Raw genomic sequence first — 20,211 nt, forward strand, 5'->3', positions numbered from 1 at the left:
TATTCTGTTATTTATTATAATATTTGAATTAAGCTATGCATATTTAAAAATTTTTTATTGATGTCCTAATGCTAGCACAAGCCTTTAACTCAGCACTTGGGAGGCAAAAGCAGACAGCTAGAGATCTGTGAGTTCAAGACAATCCTCGTCGCAAAATTAATTCATTAATTAAGAAGCAGTTACTGAATAACTGCTGGATAAAAAATTCTCCTTTCAAGCTGCTCTTTCAGATAGAAAACTCCATCTGTCAGTGTAAGTTTTACCTTAACTTGATACTTTAATTTGGTTTGACTCATGGACTTTTCAGCCAAGAATGCTGGATTAGTCTGGCAAAGCTGAGTCTACACTTCAGCATCATGTAGACCAGTAGTTCCTCAGACCCCACTGGCTCAGGACTGATACTACACACTTAAAAAAAAACTATTGAGAATCATTGTAATGCATGTGCACATACATGGCATTTTCAAAGAATATTCACTGGGGCATAGAGAGATGGCTCAGCTGTTAATAATGCTCACTGTTGTTGCAAGGCCCTACCATCCATGTCTTGTGGTACCACCGTGCCTGTACCTCCTGTTCAGTAGATCTGGTGTCCTCTTCTGGCTCTGCCAGGACACCTGCAGCCATGTGCACATAAGCTCACACAAGCTCACATTCATATACACACATAAAAATAAATGAATACTTTTAATATTGAGATTCCAAAAAACTTTTGTTTACATGGCTTATAGCCATATATTAAAAGAATATTTAAAAGTATTTGCTAAATAATTTTAAACAGCAGAAACAAATAGAATTAATGTAAGCACCAGACTTTTTTTTTCAAACCCTGTATTTTCCAAATGCAAAACACTTTTCTGAGAAGAACAGCATGGCACTGCTTTATATTTCCACAAATCTCTTTAAGGCTTGGCTTACAGGAGCGCAGCTGGACTCTCTTATCTGATTCTGCATTCAATTCATGACAATATCCCACATCTCAGATCTTCTGGAAACCCCCACCTAATGTTTTGAAAGCGTAAGAGCAAATACGATAAGTAAAAGCTGTCCTTATTACTAGGAAATAGTTTTGAGTCTGTGTACTTCCTGCAGGGGTCTTCAGGTTTCCCAGGGTTTCTTTTTCTCCCCAGAGATGCTGCGGGGTCCGAAAACTATTACAGAGTTCACTACTTGTCCATTCTCCAAACATCTAATATATATACCAACAACCCCTCCTCCACCCTATGTAAAGCACTAAATAGAATGAGAGCAGCGACAGGGAGTGTTCCCAAAGAACAGAGGAAGGTAGAGTCACAGTAAGGAGTGACCACAGAGACTTGCCATAATTCCAACCTTATTTTGGCGATAAATATGCACTCAGTCCTCTATTGTGCACCCGCATGTGGAGGACAAAGGGTGATGTCCAGTGTTGCTCTCAGCTACACTCCCTGTTAGCTTTCCAGACCGAGTCTCCACTGTCCCCAGAGCTCACCAATTTGGCTCACGTGGCTGTCCAGTAAACTGACAATGTATCTAGCTTCCAGGTGGGTGTCAATGTTCTGGGCTCTGCCTTTCATGCTTCTGTGGCAATCATTTTACTAGCCAAGCCACCTTACCAGTCCCAAACTTTTCAGTTGCTTACTTCCTAGGGATGGACATTCACACTGTTGCCAATGCATCATTATCTATAAATGATATTCCAATAGGTACCCCTGCTTGTGTGTCCTCAGTCGTTGGGATGATAATGGCTCTACATTAATTTTTTTTTTTACATGGAGTCTCTGGGAGTCTATAAGTGTGTGGTTATCCATTTGGGTAGTCTCTAACCTTTTAGCTCCAGTTTGTAATTCCACAAACAGAGCATGGAAAGGTCATTATCCTGCTTTCCATGAGCAGACATTGCTTTTGCTTTATTGTTCACTGCCAAGCCTAGCAGTGATGCCGTTGATAAATACTTATCTCCCGTGACTGCTGCTTGAGCATGTGCCCATGGACTCTGCAAGCATATGCATATTGTCTCTTTTCTAGTCTGTGACATGCAGTAGAGCAGGCTTTTTCCCAAGGAGGCAGAGTAAAATCAGACAAACCCAGAAGCTCCTTTTGGTTTATTTCATCCCAAGAATCACATTGCATTCTGCATCCTTAAAGAACAGTAGTTCTGCCTCATTAGATGGTCCACATCCTTCGCCTCCAAGACAGAAATCTCGTCTTTGGGGGCATCAGGAGCATGGCGCTGAAACAAGTACAGCTGAGACACTTCATCCTCCATAAAAGCTGCCAGAAGCTCCCCCGCCCCTGCACATTTGACTGTGGGATGCATAGCTATGCAGTGAGGGATCGCTGCCTGCAGTCAATTATGCCGCTGCGAGGCTAATGGAATTGCTTCAAGACCCTACAAATTACCAGATGTCGACAGCCCACTCAAATGCCTTTTCCTCTTCCTGTAACCTGAGGGGAAATTTTAAAGCTGGGGAAGAGGCTAGTGTCTCTTAGAAAGTGTGAAGATAGCACTGTTTTAACTCAGCTGGTTTAAACGCGCGGGACAGACTAAGCTCACCCAGAAACACACACACACACATGCACACATACACACACACACAAGCAAGCATGCACACACACGCATGTTGGATGACACACTCTAAGTATTAATTAGATAAACCTGGGTACATACATATTTTCAAGTTTTTCCTTTTGTAAAGTCAAGCTCAAATTTGCAATAAAACTCAGGCACAACAAAACTGGCCCATTGGAAGATGTTACAATCCTGTAACATGAACTTTATCATATTTGATGGCAGAACCTAAAAATGAAGTATGAAAATGGACAATTCAGTCAGGATCCACCTCACTGCCCCATCGTAAGCCTTGGGTTTCGCCAGAGGCTCACAGACCACGCTGGTGCTCATTCCCGCTGTGCTGGAGTCATGTGCATCACTCCTGCATTTCTCGGGTGATCCTTAGCACTCACAGAACTGGTACACTGAATCAACGGTTTGCATACGTGAGAAGTTTCTGATGTTGTTCAGGATCCCATCGCTATCTCCCCAGCACACATAGATACAAGTCCACAGACGCAAACCATCACCAGCCTTCAGCAATGGCTTAAGTATCCCTTAATTTCTGTTTCTCTCAAGTCTGATGTTTTCTCTCCTCCATGCTAGATGTCAGTGTTTAGTCAATTGCCTTCTCCTTACTGAAAAGTCTACTAGGTTAAAAATATCACAAAATACAACTTCTTTCAAGAATGGCATCCCAAACTAATGAGATGATACTATGTGCTTACCTTGTCCTTAAATACTTAGAGTTGACCGTTCCTGCTCAAAAGACCATGTCTTTTCGGAAATACTCAAGTCTGGGATGACTCCACTGTCAAGTTTCTTATTCACAATATAGAAGAGTATTTTTGTATCACAGATAAATATTAGCAGAGTGTTTAAAACCGAATATTTTCCTTTTGGAGCAGGAATGATGGAGGAAACAAGTATTTTTTATGGCCTTGTTTTGTTCTAAGTACAGATAGCAATCTGACTTTTCCAAGATTCCCAGCTCAAAGATAGATTATGTGAATCGGTAACATAAAAATACTGGGAGGTTAGAGTACTTGCCTAAACTGGAGAACTTGTTCCTAGACAATAAATTAACTTCATTAAGAAAAGAAATGAAAAGGAAATAAATGAAAGAATTAAATATAACCTCAAGCTGGGAAAAATCATTTTGAGCTCCCAAATGTTTATTTGAAAATATCATTCCAAAAATAACGGAGAAAAAACCACCACATTTTTTTTCCTTTGATTCTTTCAGTTCAGAGAAACCAGATGTAGGAAGACTGTCTGCCCCCTGCCAGACTGCCATCTCTGTTTAACAGTTAAGGCTTGTATAATGGAAAGGAACTATCAAATTATCAAAACCTCTGAGTGCCTGGAGTTCTGAATTTCAATCGTTTTCAAGTATGTATCCTGAAAGCAGCCATGACTTGCAAAGTCCCCTCTGCTCTTTGAGTGGTTCACACTGGAGTTCTCTGGCTGATGGAAAGCAGAATGGCCCTGTAGGGAAGAGCCTGCACCTGCCCTTCCTATGCACTTCAGTGTGACACTGGTTTGGAACTAGAGCATGCCTTTCCCAGAACCATTTTCCACAGAGAAGTATTTACAGGTTGTTAAGGTTGTGTCTTCAAATCAATCATGGTTAGAGTCAAAGTCATGAAGACCAGCACTCACTCAGTTAGCCCTGACTCTGTGCTCCCAGCTCATCAGAACCTCGAACCACATTTACTAATTCCTTCTTTCTAACAATGCTCTGATGGAACTACTACTACCATTATCTTCATCTTTCAAACAAAGAAACCGTGGAGCTGGAGAGATGGCTTGGTGGGTAAAGATGCTTGTCACAAGCCTGAAAACCCACATTCAAACCCCAAGACTGACATGGTAGGAGAAGAAAATCAATCTCAGCAAGTTATTTTCTGCCTTCCACTCATTCACCATAGCATACACCACACAAACACACACACACACACACACACACACACACACACACACACACACCTATATATAATTTAAGAAGCTTAAAAATTAAAATAAGTCACAAGAATTTAAGTAATTTCACATGAAACAAGAAGTTATTTTCTCTCTCTCTCTCTCTTTCTCTCTCTCTCTCTCTCTCTCTGTGTGTGTGTGTGTGTGTGTGTGTGTGTGTGTGTGTGTGTGTGTGTGTTAATCTGTGGGGGCACTTCACTCTAGATGGAATATGTTTAGCTAGCTGTCCTGTTCTGTTTACTTTGATCTTGGCAAAGTGTATTTGGCTCATGGGACATGAATGGAAATTTAAATGTCACACTTCAAGTAGAGATTTTAAATGGGCTCAAACCGAACAGCTTGGAACTAGACCTTTTGCGTCTTTGTTCTCCCTATTGGAACAGAGTCTCACTCAGATAAGGGCTGCTGATTTGCCCTGGGCACCACAGGGGGAAGGCACTGGGAACCCAGGCAAGTCAGGCACCATCAAACCGAACAGCTACTGAACATACACCCACATGCAATATGACCGGGGGAAACCCACATTGTGAGCCACTGAGTTAATGTGGTTGGTGGTCACAACAGCTAAAATAAAGTCCAGCAGAGAGGATAAATGCTGTAAAATCTCACAAGTAGAGATAGAGGTGGGACATTGAGGATACAAAGAATAAAGAATTTCTGGAGGATGGAAAGTTGTTGGAAAAGAGTATGCTGGAACAGTTTAAGACAGGCATAGAAAAGCATGAGGGAAAGTTACAACTTGCATTTTATGAGTTGGCTGGACCTTGAACTAGACCCACAGACACTAGGCAGCTCAAATACTACAAAGAAGCCATGATCTTTACCTTTCATTGCTGACCTAAGCCAAAGCTCGGCAAGTGATGAAAATTTACTTACACTGAAGGAACCTCACTTGGACTACAGTACTCATGACTTCCTGCTTCCCACTCTTGGCTGTCAAGAGATGCTTGTCTTCAAGTAAAGCCTACAACACACACAGACACACACACTCTTGCACGCACAGACACACATTCACATGCACAGACCAGGACTTTAATAGATAATATTTGTAAAGAAAGGTTATTATTCACACAGAGGACAGCTTAAAATAATTTTAACTATTATTTTAAAAGATATTTGAGCAGATACTACATTTATAAAGAGAGAGAAAAAACAAAATATTGAGGACTTATCAGAAATGAGAAAAGAGGCTTTCTTTGACATTTAAAGTATGATTTGTGGTGTAGATTATGCTATCTTTGATTATCAGATGGAGAACATTGTACATCATTATTATTAAGAAGGTACAACTTCCTGGATGCAATTAAGAGTAAACTCATGAACTGCAGCTTTGGGGCTGTTTTACACTCTATCCCACAATCATCCAATCCTTGGTACAAGCATCCATGGAGAATCCTTAACTGAATTTTTTCATAATATCAAAAATAGTAAGTGATGTTTGCTGGTTCACCACTAACTTTACATCTCTGCCAAGTCCTTTAACGCTTTAGGTAATACTAATGACATATATATATATATATATATATTTCAATATACTGTTATCCACTATTGTCATTTTATTGTCATTTTTGTATAGGAAGTCTGATTATCCTAGTTTTTGCCTCTGAAAGCCCCTGCAAGTTGCTCCCTATGAATGACATGTCTTGAGATGAAGTGAAATATAGACAAAAAAATACCAAAGCCTGGGTACAATATTATAACTTAAAAACCTCCAAAGACAGTCTAGGAACTTCCAGGTGAACAACAACAAAATCAGTGAATAAGACAAACACAGAAACAGGAAATACACAATTATTTTATCACTAATATGTGAGGAATTTTCCAAGAGGAAATTATTTTCAATTTTTAATTCTGTTTATATGAATGAAGGAGAAATAGAGATATATTCAATGACCTGCAACACCAAAAATTATTCTGAGAAGACAGTTTTGTTGGGAGGCTTCATGAGTCTGTGTGTGTTTGTGATTATGCAGGAAATAGACAGAAGACGGGTCTTAGGAAAGAGTGGGTGCTCATCCTGCGGAAGAGCAGAGTCTAAAAATCTAACCATGCTATTTGTGTCACAGATGGAGAGAATGTGTTCAGCATGGAATTATGGGTTAGAGCCTTCCAGATGCAAAGAGCTAATGGAGGAGTCCATCCAGATGCTGAGGCTGCCATCACAAAACACAGCCTGGTCAGGGAGGTCAAACGCTTGAATCTTATTCTCTCACAAGGTTGGAGAATAGAAGGCCATGAACAAGTGACAGTTCTACAATGAGTAGCTTCTATACAGTAATAATAATAAATAATAATAATAAATAATGCATTTATGGGATTTCAAGTTTTAAAACCAAGTTATTGATAACATAGAAAGTCTGGAAGATGCTTAAAGATGAAGATGCAGCATAGATCTTCCTTGATTTAAAAGTAAAATAGAGAACACAACACGGATGGGGGGCTGTTAGAAGACTTGAAGAGATGGGCAAGATGATGGCTGTCACAGCATGAAATGGAGCATTCAAAGAGAACATCTAACCTGGCCGCATTACTGACTTTCCTCCTACTGGAATAAAGTGCAGAAGCAATGTAGGGTGAAAGTGATTATTTAAGCTTAGGGTCCCAGAGGGAGTGTTCCGTATGTAGAGTAGACAGGCCTGCAGACAGCCTGAGCAGGAGGCTTAGAGGTTTCATCTTCAACTGAAAATACTAGGCACTCAGTGAACTGGAAATGGGATCAGGCTATAAAATCTCTAACGCCATCCTTAGTGACCTGCTTCTTCCAGCAAAACTACACCATCCACGCCTCCCAAAGATTCACACCCTTCCCAAACAGCACCATCACCTGGGGACCATGTCTTCAAACACTTGCACCTATGCGGGAAATCTCTCATTTAAACCACATAGTAGGTGTTATAGAAAATAAAAATATAGTCACTGAGTTTTAGCTGTGCCCTATTCAAAATATATGTTGGAGTCCTGATTCTTAGGACTTCAAAGTGTAGGTGATTGTACATAGTCTTTATAGAGATATGTAAGTTAAAGGGGGCCATTACAGTGGGACTTAACACAATATAGTTGGTTTGTTTATAAAAAGTGGGAACTGGGACAGAGGAGTTTTTGTGTAGAGGCAAGGTGGTGTGTTAAATCCATAGAAAAAGAGAACAGTCTACATGCCAGCAGAGGGAAGAAGAAGCCAGCCTTTCTTACACTCTGCATCCTGGGTTCCCAGTCTCCAGAACTCCCAGGCAACACATACCTGCATCTTAAACCACACAAGTCATAGCATTCTGCTGCAACAGCCCAAATGGAGCTAATGTAGTCTTGCTGCTCACAGTCACAAATCAGTCCTCCAGAGAGCATGGAAATTGGTACCTTGCTATGTGGGACAAAGAGCAGGAGGATGTGTGCCACATTCATGCTCTCCTCCATCAAGGTAAAGGCCAGCATCTACGGAAACAACTGACCATGCAAAACTGTTCTTCTTTTCTTTTCTTCAAAACAGGGTTTCTTTGGTTTTTTTGGAACTTTCTCTGTAGAACAGGCTGACATCAAACTCAGAAATTTATCTGTGTCTGCTTCTCTTGTGCTGTGACTAAAGGTGTGTGTCACTATAAACCCATTCTGAGAGAAATGGGAATGGCTTTGTGAATGATATGAATAAAATTTCCCTGAGCATAGGAACTGACTTAGAAAGAATACAGTAGGGAATAGAGTCTTTTACTTACATTTCCTTGTATTTACAGTGTTTCTGTTAATTTTTCTGATTACACATAACGAAATGTATTATTTAGTAAAGATTATCTTACCATTAACTAAAAATTTAAACCATGTTTGTATATAAATGAGAATTTAATTGTTGACTTTTATATAAAGTATTAAGTTTTGGTTGAGTACTAGATACTTCCGAATATAAAGAACTATCAACATTTTCCAGAGCTGAGTGATATCTTTTATTTTATAATTATCAATACTAGAATGCCACTAAGCGTAAATAATAGTATAAAATGGTGAAAGGAATGGTTTTGCACCATTTCAGCAATTGTTAAATTCTGTCCCAATCTCAAATAAAAATTCATTTAATGATATCTTTTATGAAACTTGAGCCAGCAACTCTAAATTTGTTTTATTTAAATATATTTTATTAAAAATATTAAAACACAATTATATCATTTTTTTCTCTTCTCTCCTCAAACCTGTTCATATACTTCTTCTTGCTTTCTCATAAAGTCATTACTTTAGATGTTTAGTAACAATTATTATTATTATTTATTATTATTAAAGTCATTTCTAACTACTATTGTTAATATATATATATATAAATGTATAAATATTTGCATCCTGCTGAGACTTTCAGTGTCATTTTCCTGTTCTTCTGCATTGACCTCCTCCCACCTTCACCAGGTAAACCCTCCCCCCAGTTTTCCCCATTTTCCTGTTCACAGCAGCCATACCCTGCTATTTGTCCCCTCTCACACTCTTCCAACACATCATGCATAGTTCCCTTACACTTTCCTGATTTCTGGAAATGACCTGGCCCTCATCCTGATCCTCTGACTCTGACATTCTTTCAGCCCCCTCTTCTATAACATTCCCTGAGCACTGGGGTGATGGAGGAGGGTCTTTTGTCTATGTGTTACTTTCATTGGTTAATAAAGAAACTGCCTTGGCCTTTGATAGGACAGCAGCTTAGATAGGTGGAGTAGACAGAAAGAACGCATAGTTGGGCAGTCACCATGATTCTCCAACCCGAGATGGACGCAGGCTAGAATCCTTCCCGGGTGGTGGCATACAGATTATTAGATATGGGTTAAAGCAAGATATGAGAATTAGTTAATAAGAGGCTCAAATTAATGGGCCAGGCAGTGTTTAAAAGAATACAGTTTCCATGTAATTATTTTGGGAAAAGCTAGCCAGGTGGTGGGACGCAGCCCGCCGCACCACTACACTGGGGTAGAGAAAGGTCACAGATATCTCATCTACAGCTTACAGCTCACAGCCTGTTGTTCTCAGTACTTTGAACAGTTATAAATATCTGTATGGACAGGTCTTTAAATTATGATCTATATAATTTGATCACCCTTTAAAGTTGATTAAAAAACAATAATCAAAGTTTTGGTATGAGGCCAACATTTTTATTAAGTCTTGTGTAACCTAAGGTGAACTCTATATAATAGACTTGTGCACCATGTGTAGAAACAGACAACAGTTCTCAGTTTATCCCAGCTGTGGCTTCTCAAGAACACACTCATGGTTGTCCCAGGCAAGGTTCCTCCTCCACATGAGATAAAGGAGCTCTGGTTATCTTAAAATTCTTTAAGATGAATAGTTACTGACATTCTTGTGTGCTCAGGATATATTAGATATTTGTAAAAGCAGAAACAATACAATACCAAAATATACTGATATTACTCAAATGTTCTTAGATAGCCTGCATGAATGTGTTGTGTGAACTGTTATGCATGTAGTGACAGGGGGAGCCAGTGGCATTTTATTTCATTCTATAATTTAATTATATGCAACTCAGCTTCCCACCCATAGTAGAAATTCAGCCAGAAGGATTTATGGGAGCTATGTTTAAAGATTAATGGAGTCATGCCAAAAGGACACAGGAGCTGGCTTCCAGGGACTCCCACTGGCAAAGCAGGGGGCTAGAAGAGCATCAGGCAGAATGACAGTGATGTATTGCAACACACATAATTTTTAAAACCCTGTGCATGCATTGTTATAATGAGGTAGGGGGGATGGTAGAGGAAAGCAGAAAAGCATTATTTCCAGAACAATGAGAAGGTTTCCTCCAACTCCTAAACAGAAGACAAGAGCAAGGCTAGTCTAGCTGTCAGTAGAATTGTTACACAGAGAAATGTCTGTTTTTCAAATCACCATTATTGTAGTCTGTGAGGGGGGATGTCGTTAGATACACATAACTATGTGGTTTCATTGAGGATTCGCCATCATGGTCATAATGTTTATCTAGAAAAATCAACTAATAAGAAGAACATAATGAATTCTAAATGATGAGAGAGTAATACGTAAGACTAAACCTTTTAAAATAAGTTAGAAATCGCTATTAACATTTGGATAAGTTTTGCAGGACTACCTAGAACAATTAATAAAATAATTAAGTATACAATACATGCTCTATTTGTGTTGGGGTGTTCAATGAGGGAGACTGACAAAATATCTAGGTATTTGGTGGTGCTAACAGGAATAAGAGAAGGCTAGATTTATCCCATTTCTCTCTCCCTTGTACCCAAAGTCACTCTAAAGTTTAAGCTCTAAGAAGCATGTGGATAAACTTTAAAAATAGAGGAGGAAAATATCAGTACATATTCTCAAATTGTTTAGATGACCATACTGGTCAGTCAAAATGACAGTGACAATAAATAGAAGCTAGCCAAGAAGGCTTTGACAAGTATCGAGAAGAAAGGAAGGTCGGGCAAACCATTACCACATTCCCTCCTCTGAACCAGCGTATGAAATGCTCTGCTCCAACATGGAGGGTGGAGAGTTTGTATAGGATCCTGCAAGGACTGAGCTTTGGTCTCCCATTGCCACCAATGACCTCAGGCTAAGAATGCTGCTTCATTTGCTGCTTCCCTGGGTGTGTAGGCTTCCTCCACTGATGTTGATACTGAATATGGGAGAAGTCAAGCATAGACTATAAAGCACCAACCCTGTGCAAACTACAAAAGCAAGTCTTTCAGCCTTCAGGTTAGGAACACAGCTTGGAGCTCTACCTGCAGACGTAATTTATGAGCTGAAATTACCATTGTAAGTAAGTGGTTCAGAATTTGCGTAGCTCTAGATTATAAATATCAAAATAAGAAGTAAGCGAACAACCATCACTTTACCAAGAAAAGGAATATTTCAACATTATTTAAAGTTGTAGAGCATAAGAAATAAAGTTAAAACTTAAATAAGGCGTAGATACAAGAGAACTAAAAGAAGCACAAACAAAATATGTATTTAATGGAGTCCAAAAGAAAGTCCTAAAACTATACTGTGTGTATATATATTCAAATTCCTGCCTTGACAGCCCTACAATGAAAAACTATAACCTAAAATTGCAAGTCAAATAAGTCTTTTCTCTCTTAAGCTGATGTCACACAAGCAGAAATGAAACTAGAATAGTGTGCTATATAAATAATTTCTCTGTGAAGTTACCCTTGTAAACTTAATAAATAAGTCCACATTCCTTTCTACCCTTCATTCTTCAACCCCATTCCTTCTCCAGGGTCTATGATGTTCATGAAAACTGGGTCCCTCCCAACCCTGCAACCTCATGCAAGCCATCTTCTCTTCTACCAACTTAAATTCCTTCACACATGTCCTTCCTTCTACCATAAACACATGACGTTATTTTTGCACTTTGGTTTACAATGCTTATTAGCAATAAGATACAGGATATTTTGCCAAAATTGAACAGAATATGCATGTATCAGTAATGGTGATGGCAAGAATTCCTTCTGCTTCTGGTTAAGCTATTAGTGACAAAGCCAGGTCACCCATTTCTGACACCCTCCTTGCTGTACGCCTGCTATAAGACAAGAGTAGAGAGAAGATACTTAAGAAACAGTACACTGACTTCTGTGTAATCCTTGAAAAAAAATTATCAAAGTATGTTTACCTCAAATATGAAGTCCAAGAAAGGTTCCTTTAAGAAATGGCAACATCAGAGTCAGCATTGAGGTTAATAGTCTCTTGACTCACTAATTCATGCAGCTAGTAAGACAGGATCCGCGCTCTATTATAAAAGGTATTCCAGCAGAGGATGACAGATGTAAAACCAGAAATGCATAATGAGAGTATAATGGAAATGCATGACGAGAGCTACAAAGGCATAGAGGAGAGAGAGAGAGAGTCATTACCTCTAGTGAAAGAGAGGGGCTGATTAGGGTCAGGATCTTTCCAATTAGAGAATACATTAATATGCTTGGCCATAAAGGATAGCCATGGACAGTTCAAAGGAAAAGGTCATCCCAAGCATATGAATGCATGGGCAAAAGCATGGTGTTATGAAGAAAAAGCAAGAGCTAAGAGCCTCAATAAGGAACAAAGAAAGCATAAGCGAATTGGCATGTCTCTAGCGACATGTAAAAGGTGATTTGAGTCATGCTATAGCAGGGAATAACTCAGCCTCCAGAAAAGCTGCTGCCAGTTGCAGTATGCCTGAGGAACATGTGGCCACCTTGTTAAATGCGCAAGTACGGGGTCCTCATATGTGAACCCAGAGGAGTTTGGTAGCATCTAAGAAATTGCATTTTTCAAGAGAGGCTAATGTGACTTGTGTAGGACAATCAGACAGCAATGCTCTACATTCAAAGTGCTCTGTAATATTTTTCTAGCAAGTGAGTAAGACTTTCTACTGACAGGTTGGCTGAAGCATACAATTGCATAGTAAACTCTAAAAATTCTTGTCAATGTTTCATATGAGAGATGGTTATGATACCTGTTTCCATTCAATCTATTTTATTTCAAAATAATATATTTCATTCAATCATTTCATTCAAACAGACCTGAATTGGGTCGTGTAACAGGATAAGTTTTTGATACATGTAGAAAAGTATAAAGAGGGATAAATTGTAGTGATCATTTAGAAAAGAAAATGGAAGAAGGGATAAAGATTATTTAAAACACTAGAAATACAAATTGAAAGCTAGATAGAAAATGATGGTGATGGACAGATAACAGAAGTTAGATATATGATACGCTGATTAGATATATAATAGATGAATACATAGATGGGTAGATATATAGATGATAGACACAGAGATAATATCTATGGATAGATAGATAAACAGATAGATGGTAGTTTGTGAACTCTGAATAGGTGAACAATGAACAGACGCTATATATGATGGAAATAAAAATAAATAAAGAGTGTAGCTGTATAAAAGTTGAGTGGTTTGATTATGGAACCTGTAGATTAATCCTTATGGGACTATGAATCATTCTACTTCATCTAGCTGAGATTTGGATATCAAATGACCAAAGTTTGTGAATTATATACACTGTAGGAGTACAATGAGCAATCTATAAAGTTCTGTGTGAGTTAGATAATTGGAATAATTTATATACTCATCTCTACTATACTCATGGAAGACACTTTTCATCACCTCTGTTGATCTAAAACACAGCCTTGAAATCTCCTCAAGCCAGTCTCTCTGAAGCCTCCTTTGTTTAGAGCTGATAAATAAGCTAAAAATAATCTTCTAGCTTTGACCTACAGCTAAACTCCATTTGCTTCATGAAATTATCCTTTGAATAGAGTGATCATGTAATTTGCCATCCAGGTGAGAACATTATGAAAATGAAAAATTGACACTTAAGAATTTACTGAAGCAAAAAGAATAAACTGGGTCTCTACCAGGATAATCAGAATATAAGAGCACTAAAACTGATTATTGTTAAGGGTATTATAGGAACTGTCAACTATGAGGTCCTTTTCTTGTATCATATGTCCTTTCCCCCCATTTCTCAACTTATCACCACACACAGCTGTGCAATAATTGTGGCACATAATCTAATCTATGCATACATAGATTGCTTGAAAAGTTAGCAATTATGACACAGCACTGTATTTAATAGAGACGTGCCCAGAAAGAATAAGTCTTCTTAGCACTGATCACTTAAACAGAAAACTAGAATGAGTAAAAATGAGAGCTCATACTGGGTCTCTTTTCTTTGCTGATGGTAGGATTGTAGGGAGGCAACCGAGGAGCACTCCATCTTCCGGGTGACACTGAACCTAGAGACTTAAGATAGCATTAGGACATTCTAGCCATAAATAAAGGACGGTCAGCATATAATTCGTGATCCTAGAGAAGCTAAATGAGAAGGTAAACCCAAAGAAAAACATATAGTTATCCTCCTGGATATTAAAAAGTAGACAAGATTGCCAGGCAAAAGTGGGGAGCACAGGGTGGGGGTAAGGGGAGATGGGGAGAGAGAAGGGAGAAGGGGAGGATGGGGAAAGCTTGGGGGAATGGGATGGTTGGGATGGAGGAAGGATGGATATGGGAGCAGGGAAGTAGATATCTTAATTAAGGGAGCCATTTTAGGGTTGGCAAGACACTTGACTCTAGAGGGGTTCCCAGATGTCCAAGGAGATGTCCCTAGCTTGTTCCTTGGGCAGCAGAGGAGAGGGTGTCTGAACTGGCCTTATCCTATAGCCACACTGATGAATATCTTGCATATCACCATAGAACTTCATCTGGCAATGGATGAAGATAGAGACAGAGACCTACATTGGAGCACTGAACTGAGCTCCCAAGGTCCAAATGAGGAGCAGAAGGAGGGAGAACATGAGCAAGGAAGTCAGGACTGCAAGGGGTGCATCCACCCACTGAGATGGTGGGACTGATCTAATGGGAGATCACCAAGACCAGCTGGACTGGGACTGCTGGAGCATGTGATCAAACCAGACGCTCTGAATGTGGCTGACAATGAGGGCTGACTGAGAAGTTAAGGACAATGGCACGGGGTTTTGATTCTACTGCATGTACTGGCTTTGTGGGAGACTAGTCTGTTTGGATGCTCACCTTCCTAGACCTGGATGGAGGGGGGAGGGCCTTGGACTTCCCACAGGGCAGGAAACCCTGACTGCTCTTAGGACTGCAGAGGGAGGGGGAAGGAGAGGGAGGAGACGGGGAGAGAAATTGGAGTAGGGGAGGAGGGGGAAATTTTTAAGAAAATAAAAGATAGCATTAGGTACCAAGATGGCAGAGTATCTGGACATATAGATGTAACCACAGCCACCTGATACAAAGGGAAAACAGATAATGAAAAAGTTGTATAGAAAGGAGAAGAGGGTGACCTGACCCCAGTGCCAAAGTGCTGGGACTGTCATGATTCCTACAGATATCTGAGCTGGTTGGGGGGTAAAGGATTCAACTAGAAGTTGGCTGTACTCCTAGATCATTTCACAGCTCTGCAGAAACCCATGGGAAAGCATCTTTGTAAGGGTGAGATGCAGAAACAACCGATCCTGTGAGGCATCATCCACACAGGAGGCTGGTAGAAGTCTGGCTATATTCCAGAAGATCTGTGCACCACACACATGTGAGAATCAAACTTCTCCTACACCAAGCCAGAACATTTAAAGTACACTGAGTCAGGGCAGACTCTAGGGAACCTGGGATAGATACTAGAATAAAAAAGGAAAAAAAATCACACAGGGAAAAAAAATAGTAATTGAAATCTAATGTTTGCCCGAGGTTATGCAGTAGAATATTCTCACATAGAGCAGAGGCTCTCACCCATCCTAATGCTGAGAACATTTAATACAGTTCTGCATGTTGTGGTGACCCCAGTTGGGTCATAAAGTTAATTTCTTTGCAGCTTCATAACTCTGTTTTTGCTACTGTTATAAGGCATAATGTAAATATTTTTGGAGGTAGAGGATTGTTGACAGTGTTGCGACCCACAGGTTGAGACTCACTGATATACGGCACCAATTAATGTCCACAAAAGAACTGAGACCCAGAATCCTCCACATCTGACATCTGGCTTTGAAGCACCATGACTTTCTTTCCTTCCCATTTGACTTATTGGCCATTTCTTCCACTGGAATCATTGTCATTTTCCTCCTGATTACATGACACTAAACCTATCTCATCTCTGGTACCCACTGCAATGTCTTCCCTGTATGAAATTTTATTTAGTACTCTATGTTGAACCCAGGACCTTGCCTCAGGCTAGTAAAGAATGTATCCAGTCCTGAGTTACAGCCTCAACCACTCTAGTTTGTTCTTGACATATTTAACATACCAAATGCATGACATGAAAATAAAATCCTTCTCTGAAGCAAATGTTTGTACATGAGTTTATTCAAGCATCAGGATTCAGGTCTCCTTTCAATCCAGGGTTGATATGATTGGTTGAGTTACATGAGGGATTTTTATCACTCTTCCTTGTTACACTCTTTAAATATAAATGGGTGGGGGAAAGGGAAAGAAGAAAGGAGCAACGGAGACCCTTTACCAGATAAAAACCATTCTTCAGCTGAAGAAGTCATAAGTGGGTTCATCTCATTGCCAGATCCTCTAAACACCACAGCATCTTGAGAAAAAATATAATCTGGAGTTAGAATGAGTCTTCCACATAAAGTTCAGTTAAACTGGCACCTCCTCAGACATTACAAGTTTTGATTCTTCAGGGCTATTAAGAAATGCCCAAAGTGCCTGCTCCAATGACCATAATGAATGCCTGTTCTATAATCTGTGAATGAATCAAAATCGCTTCTTCATGATTCCCCAGCCAGATGACTCTTGCTGCAAGCCAAATGGTATTCTGGCCTTAATAAAAGATAATTATAATTTAGTAAAAAAAAAAAACTGATAATCTAAACAAGCTGAACACCACCGGCAAGCACATGAGACCCGAGCACATGGTCCTTTTTCTTTTTCCAAAACATCAGATTGAAAAAAAGATAAATATAAAAACACACAACACAAAACACTTCCTCATGTACCACACAGATGTGTATCATATGGCCCACATTTACTAAGCATCCCCCAAGAAACATTCTCTGCATTCTGGATTATTTAGAGAGGTTTCAAAAAAATACTTTTAGAGTAGATGAGAAACAAAGGAATTCTGAACAGAGTCCAAATACTAACAGAATCCAGCTGTTCTCATTTTGGCAACTGGATAAGCAATGATGCATTTCAGAGTATGCAGATAGGGTTATAAATTTCTATTTAGGTTGTGAGTCAGGCCTTCCATGGACTTAGCCCATCAATGGAGACATGTCAGTTCTTTAAAAAAAATATTTACTTATTTTACATCCCTACCACAATTTCCCTTCCCAACCCTCCTTCCGGTCCTCTCCCTGCACCCATCTACTCCTCCTCCATTTCTATTCAGGAAAGGGCAGGATTCCCATGGATATCAATAAAACATGGTATATCACGTTGCAGTAAGACTCAGCACCTCCTCGTGTATTAAGGCTGGGCAAGACAACCCATTATGATGAGTAGCATCCCAAATGTAAGTAAAAGAGTCAGAGGCAGCCCCGACTCCACTGTTAGGAGTCTCACAGGAAGAGCAAGCCACACAACTGTCACATATATGCAGAGTGCCTAGGTCAGTTCCATGCAGACTTTCTGGTTATCATTTCAGTCTCTGTAAGCCCCCTGTGAGCCCAGGTTAGTTGATTCTATGAGTTTTCTCGTGGTGCCCTTGATCCCTCTGGCTCCTACAAAGTGCATTTTTTTTAATTATTTCTGTATTTTTAACATCATCTTCTCAATATTGGGATTACAAGGTTGTCTTTGAAAGCCCTAGAGATAAACCTTTATTCCTGTCTTTTTGATTAGGTCTTTCATATATAGCTTTAAATCGGCATTTGTATCTAAGGAATCTTAAATTGCTGCAACAGGAAGGGTGTTGATGGATAAGAGAATGCAGGGCAGGCATGTCATAGACTGCATGTGTCACTCTTACACTCAGAACAAGCAGGTTTTGGTTGCATACTCCAGGGCTACAGACTGTCATGGTTCAGGTTTTTAGTGATTCCAAAAGGCTGGTAGGCTCAACATTGGGCACCATTTGTAGTGATGAGGCGAGAAGGCTTGCTTTTCATTCCGCCTGGCTCCCGCATGGTTAGCTTAGCCCAGGAATAATTACATGAAAACTGTATTCATTTAAACACTGCCTGGCCCATTATTTCTAAGTCTCTTATTGGCTAACTCTCAATCTTGATGAACCCATTTTTAATAATCTATGTACCACCATGAAGTTGTGGCTTACTGGGAAGATTCTAACCACCGTCCATCTTGGGTAGGCAAAGCATGACATCTACCTGACTCTGCTTTCTTTCTCCCAGAATTCTGTTCTGTCTACTCTACCCACCTAAGCGCTGGCCTATCAAAAGGCCAAGGCAGTTTCTTTATTAATCATGAAAGTAACACATAGACAGAAGACCCACCTACATCATCAGTCTATAGCTTGTGACCATATTTGAGGCAGTAGAACCTTAGGAGGTGGGACTTTGTGGAAGGAAGTGGTACCCTTGCTGAAGATGTTTTCCTGTCACTCTCTTTGCTTCCTACCTCCAAAAATAGGCACTTCCACTCCACAGTGTGCTTCTTGCCCTGACACTCCTCAGGGTCAAAGACAACATGGCCAAGCAACCCTGGGCTATATACTCTAAAACCATGCGCCAAAGACTCCGGAATACAGATCCTAAATGGGAAACCTGTTTCCTAACCCTTAGGAACCTGTTGTTATACATCCTGTGCCTCTTGGGTTTCTCAGAGGTAATATCTGAACTAGCATTGGGGCTGAGCATATGCCTTTCACTCTTACTATATGCATAAAAGATGATGTTTATAAAGTCAGTATGTGAACTCAAGATGAAACATGAAGCAGACACCTAGTCTTATCATTTATTATGCTAAAACCTTAGGCAATTCAAGCTCACTTAGCTTTAGTTTTTTCCCTAAACACATCATATTTGTGTAAAATAGTTATTAGAATGTGTTTAGCATTCTTGAATTATGTATGTCAATAAAGCATGAATTGATATATGATAGAAGGCTAATGAATCTGTTTTTTATCCTATGCCATGTCTGTTGTTCTCGCTCCCTCTCTCCACTATCATCTTCTCCCACCTCCGTGGCTATATCACTCATTTTTATCATTACTGTAAACCAAACACCTAAGAGAGCAATTTAAAGGGTGCATTACTACTTGGACTCTGAGTTCCATATGTATCCCTCTACAGTGGCAGTAGGGGTGGTCAGAGTCATCTCCATCATGGTAACAGATATATCAAGAATAAACAGGAATACAGAAAGGGGCCATGGAGAGTATGACTCTCTAAGACATGCTTCCTCCACGTGGGCCTTGCTTTAATCTGTCACTGCTTCCCAATGATGTCATCATGTTTTGAACCTCTGAGGCATTAGAGCATTTACCATGTCAGCATCTTCCTGACCTGTCTCTTGAAATGCTATGCACACAGCTATCAGCGTGTGTTGATATTCTCCTACACAATTCTTAGCCAATCAAGTTGACAACCAAGATCAACCCATCACAATGACTTGTCAACATTTTTATCAAAATCTTTACTGTAGGCGTAAGTCATAAACAATGCCACACCAGTTTGGAATTATGATTAATAGGGTGGTATTTATTTAAAGGGGAAAAAACTTACAGATCACCGTCAGCCCTCTGCACAACCAGGAAGGGAGTCTAGTTGCCAGCGGAGCAGGAAGTGAAGAGAGAGAGGAGAGGGAAGTGGCCACTTTTTTAAAGGGAGAGAGACCACGCCCCAATGGGCTGGTATCTCAGTGGCTATAGGCTGGAGGAGTGGGAGGACCTCCATCTTTACCATCAATAAGAACACAAAGCTCATTTAACAGCCTGTTTACCATCAAATATCTGCTAAATTCTATAACTTGTACCATAGAATTGTCTTTCATAACAATCCCATTAATTCTATATTAGCTTCGTTTGAGTTAACAATCAGGTTTAGGAGGAATAAGGCCAAGAACCTGGATCAAGAGTTCTTGATCCAGCAAAACAAACAGATGTGAATCATAGGGCAGAGGGCAATCCAAGAAAGACTGTACAGGTTGAATGATGGGTTCAAAGTAAGAGGATTAAGAAGATCCATGGGAAAGTTGCTCATGAAATCCAGAGTGTGGCGGTTTCTCAGGAAATTCGGGATCAACCTACCCCTGGACCCAGCAATACCACTCTTGGGAATA

Source organism: Microtus oregoni, unplaced genomic scaffold, assembly GCF_018167655.1.
Source record: "Microtus oregoni isolate MIOR12 unplaced genomic scaffold, Mior012 000004F_ref0000308, whole genome shotgun sequence".
NCBI classification, from domain to species: domain Eukaryota; kingdom Metazoa; phylum Chordata; class Mammalia; order Rodentia; family Cricetidae; genus Microtus; species Microtus oregoni.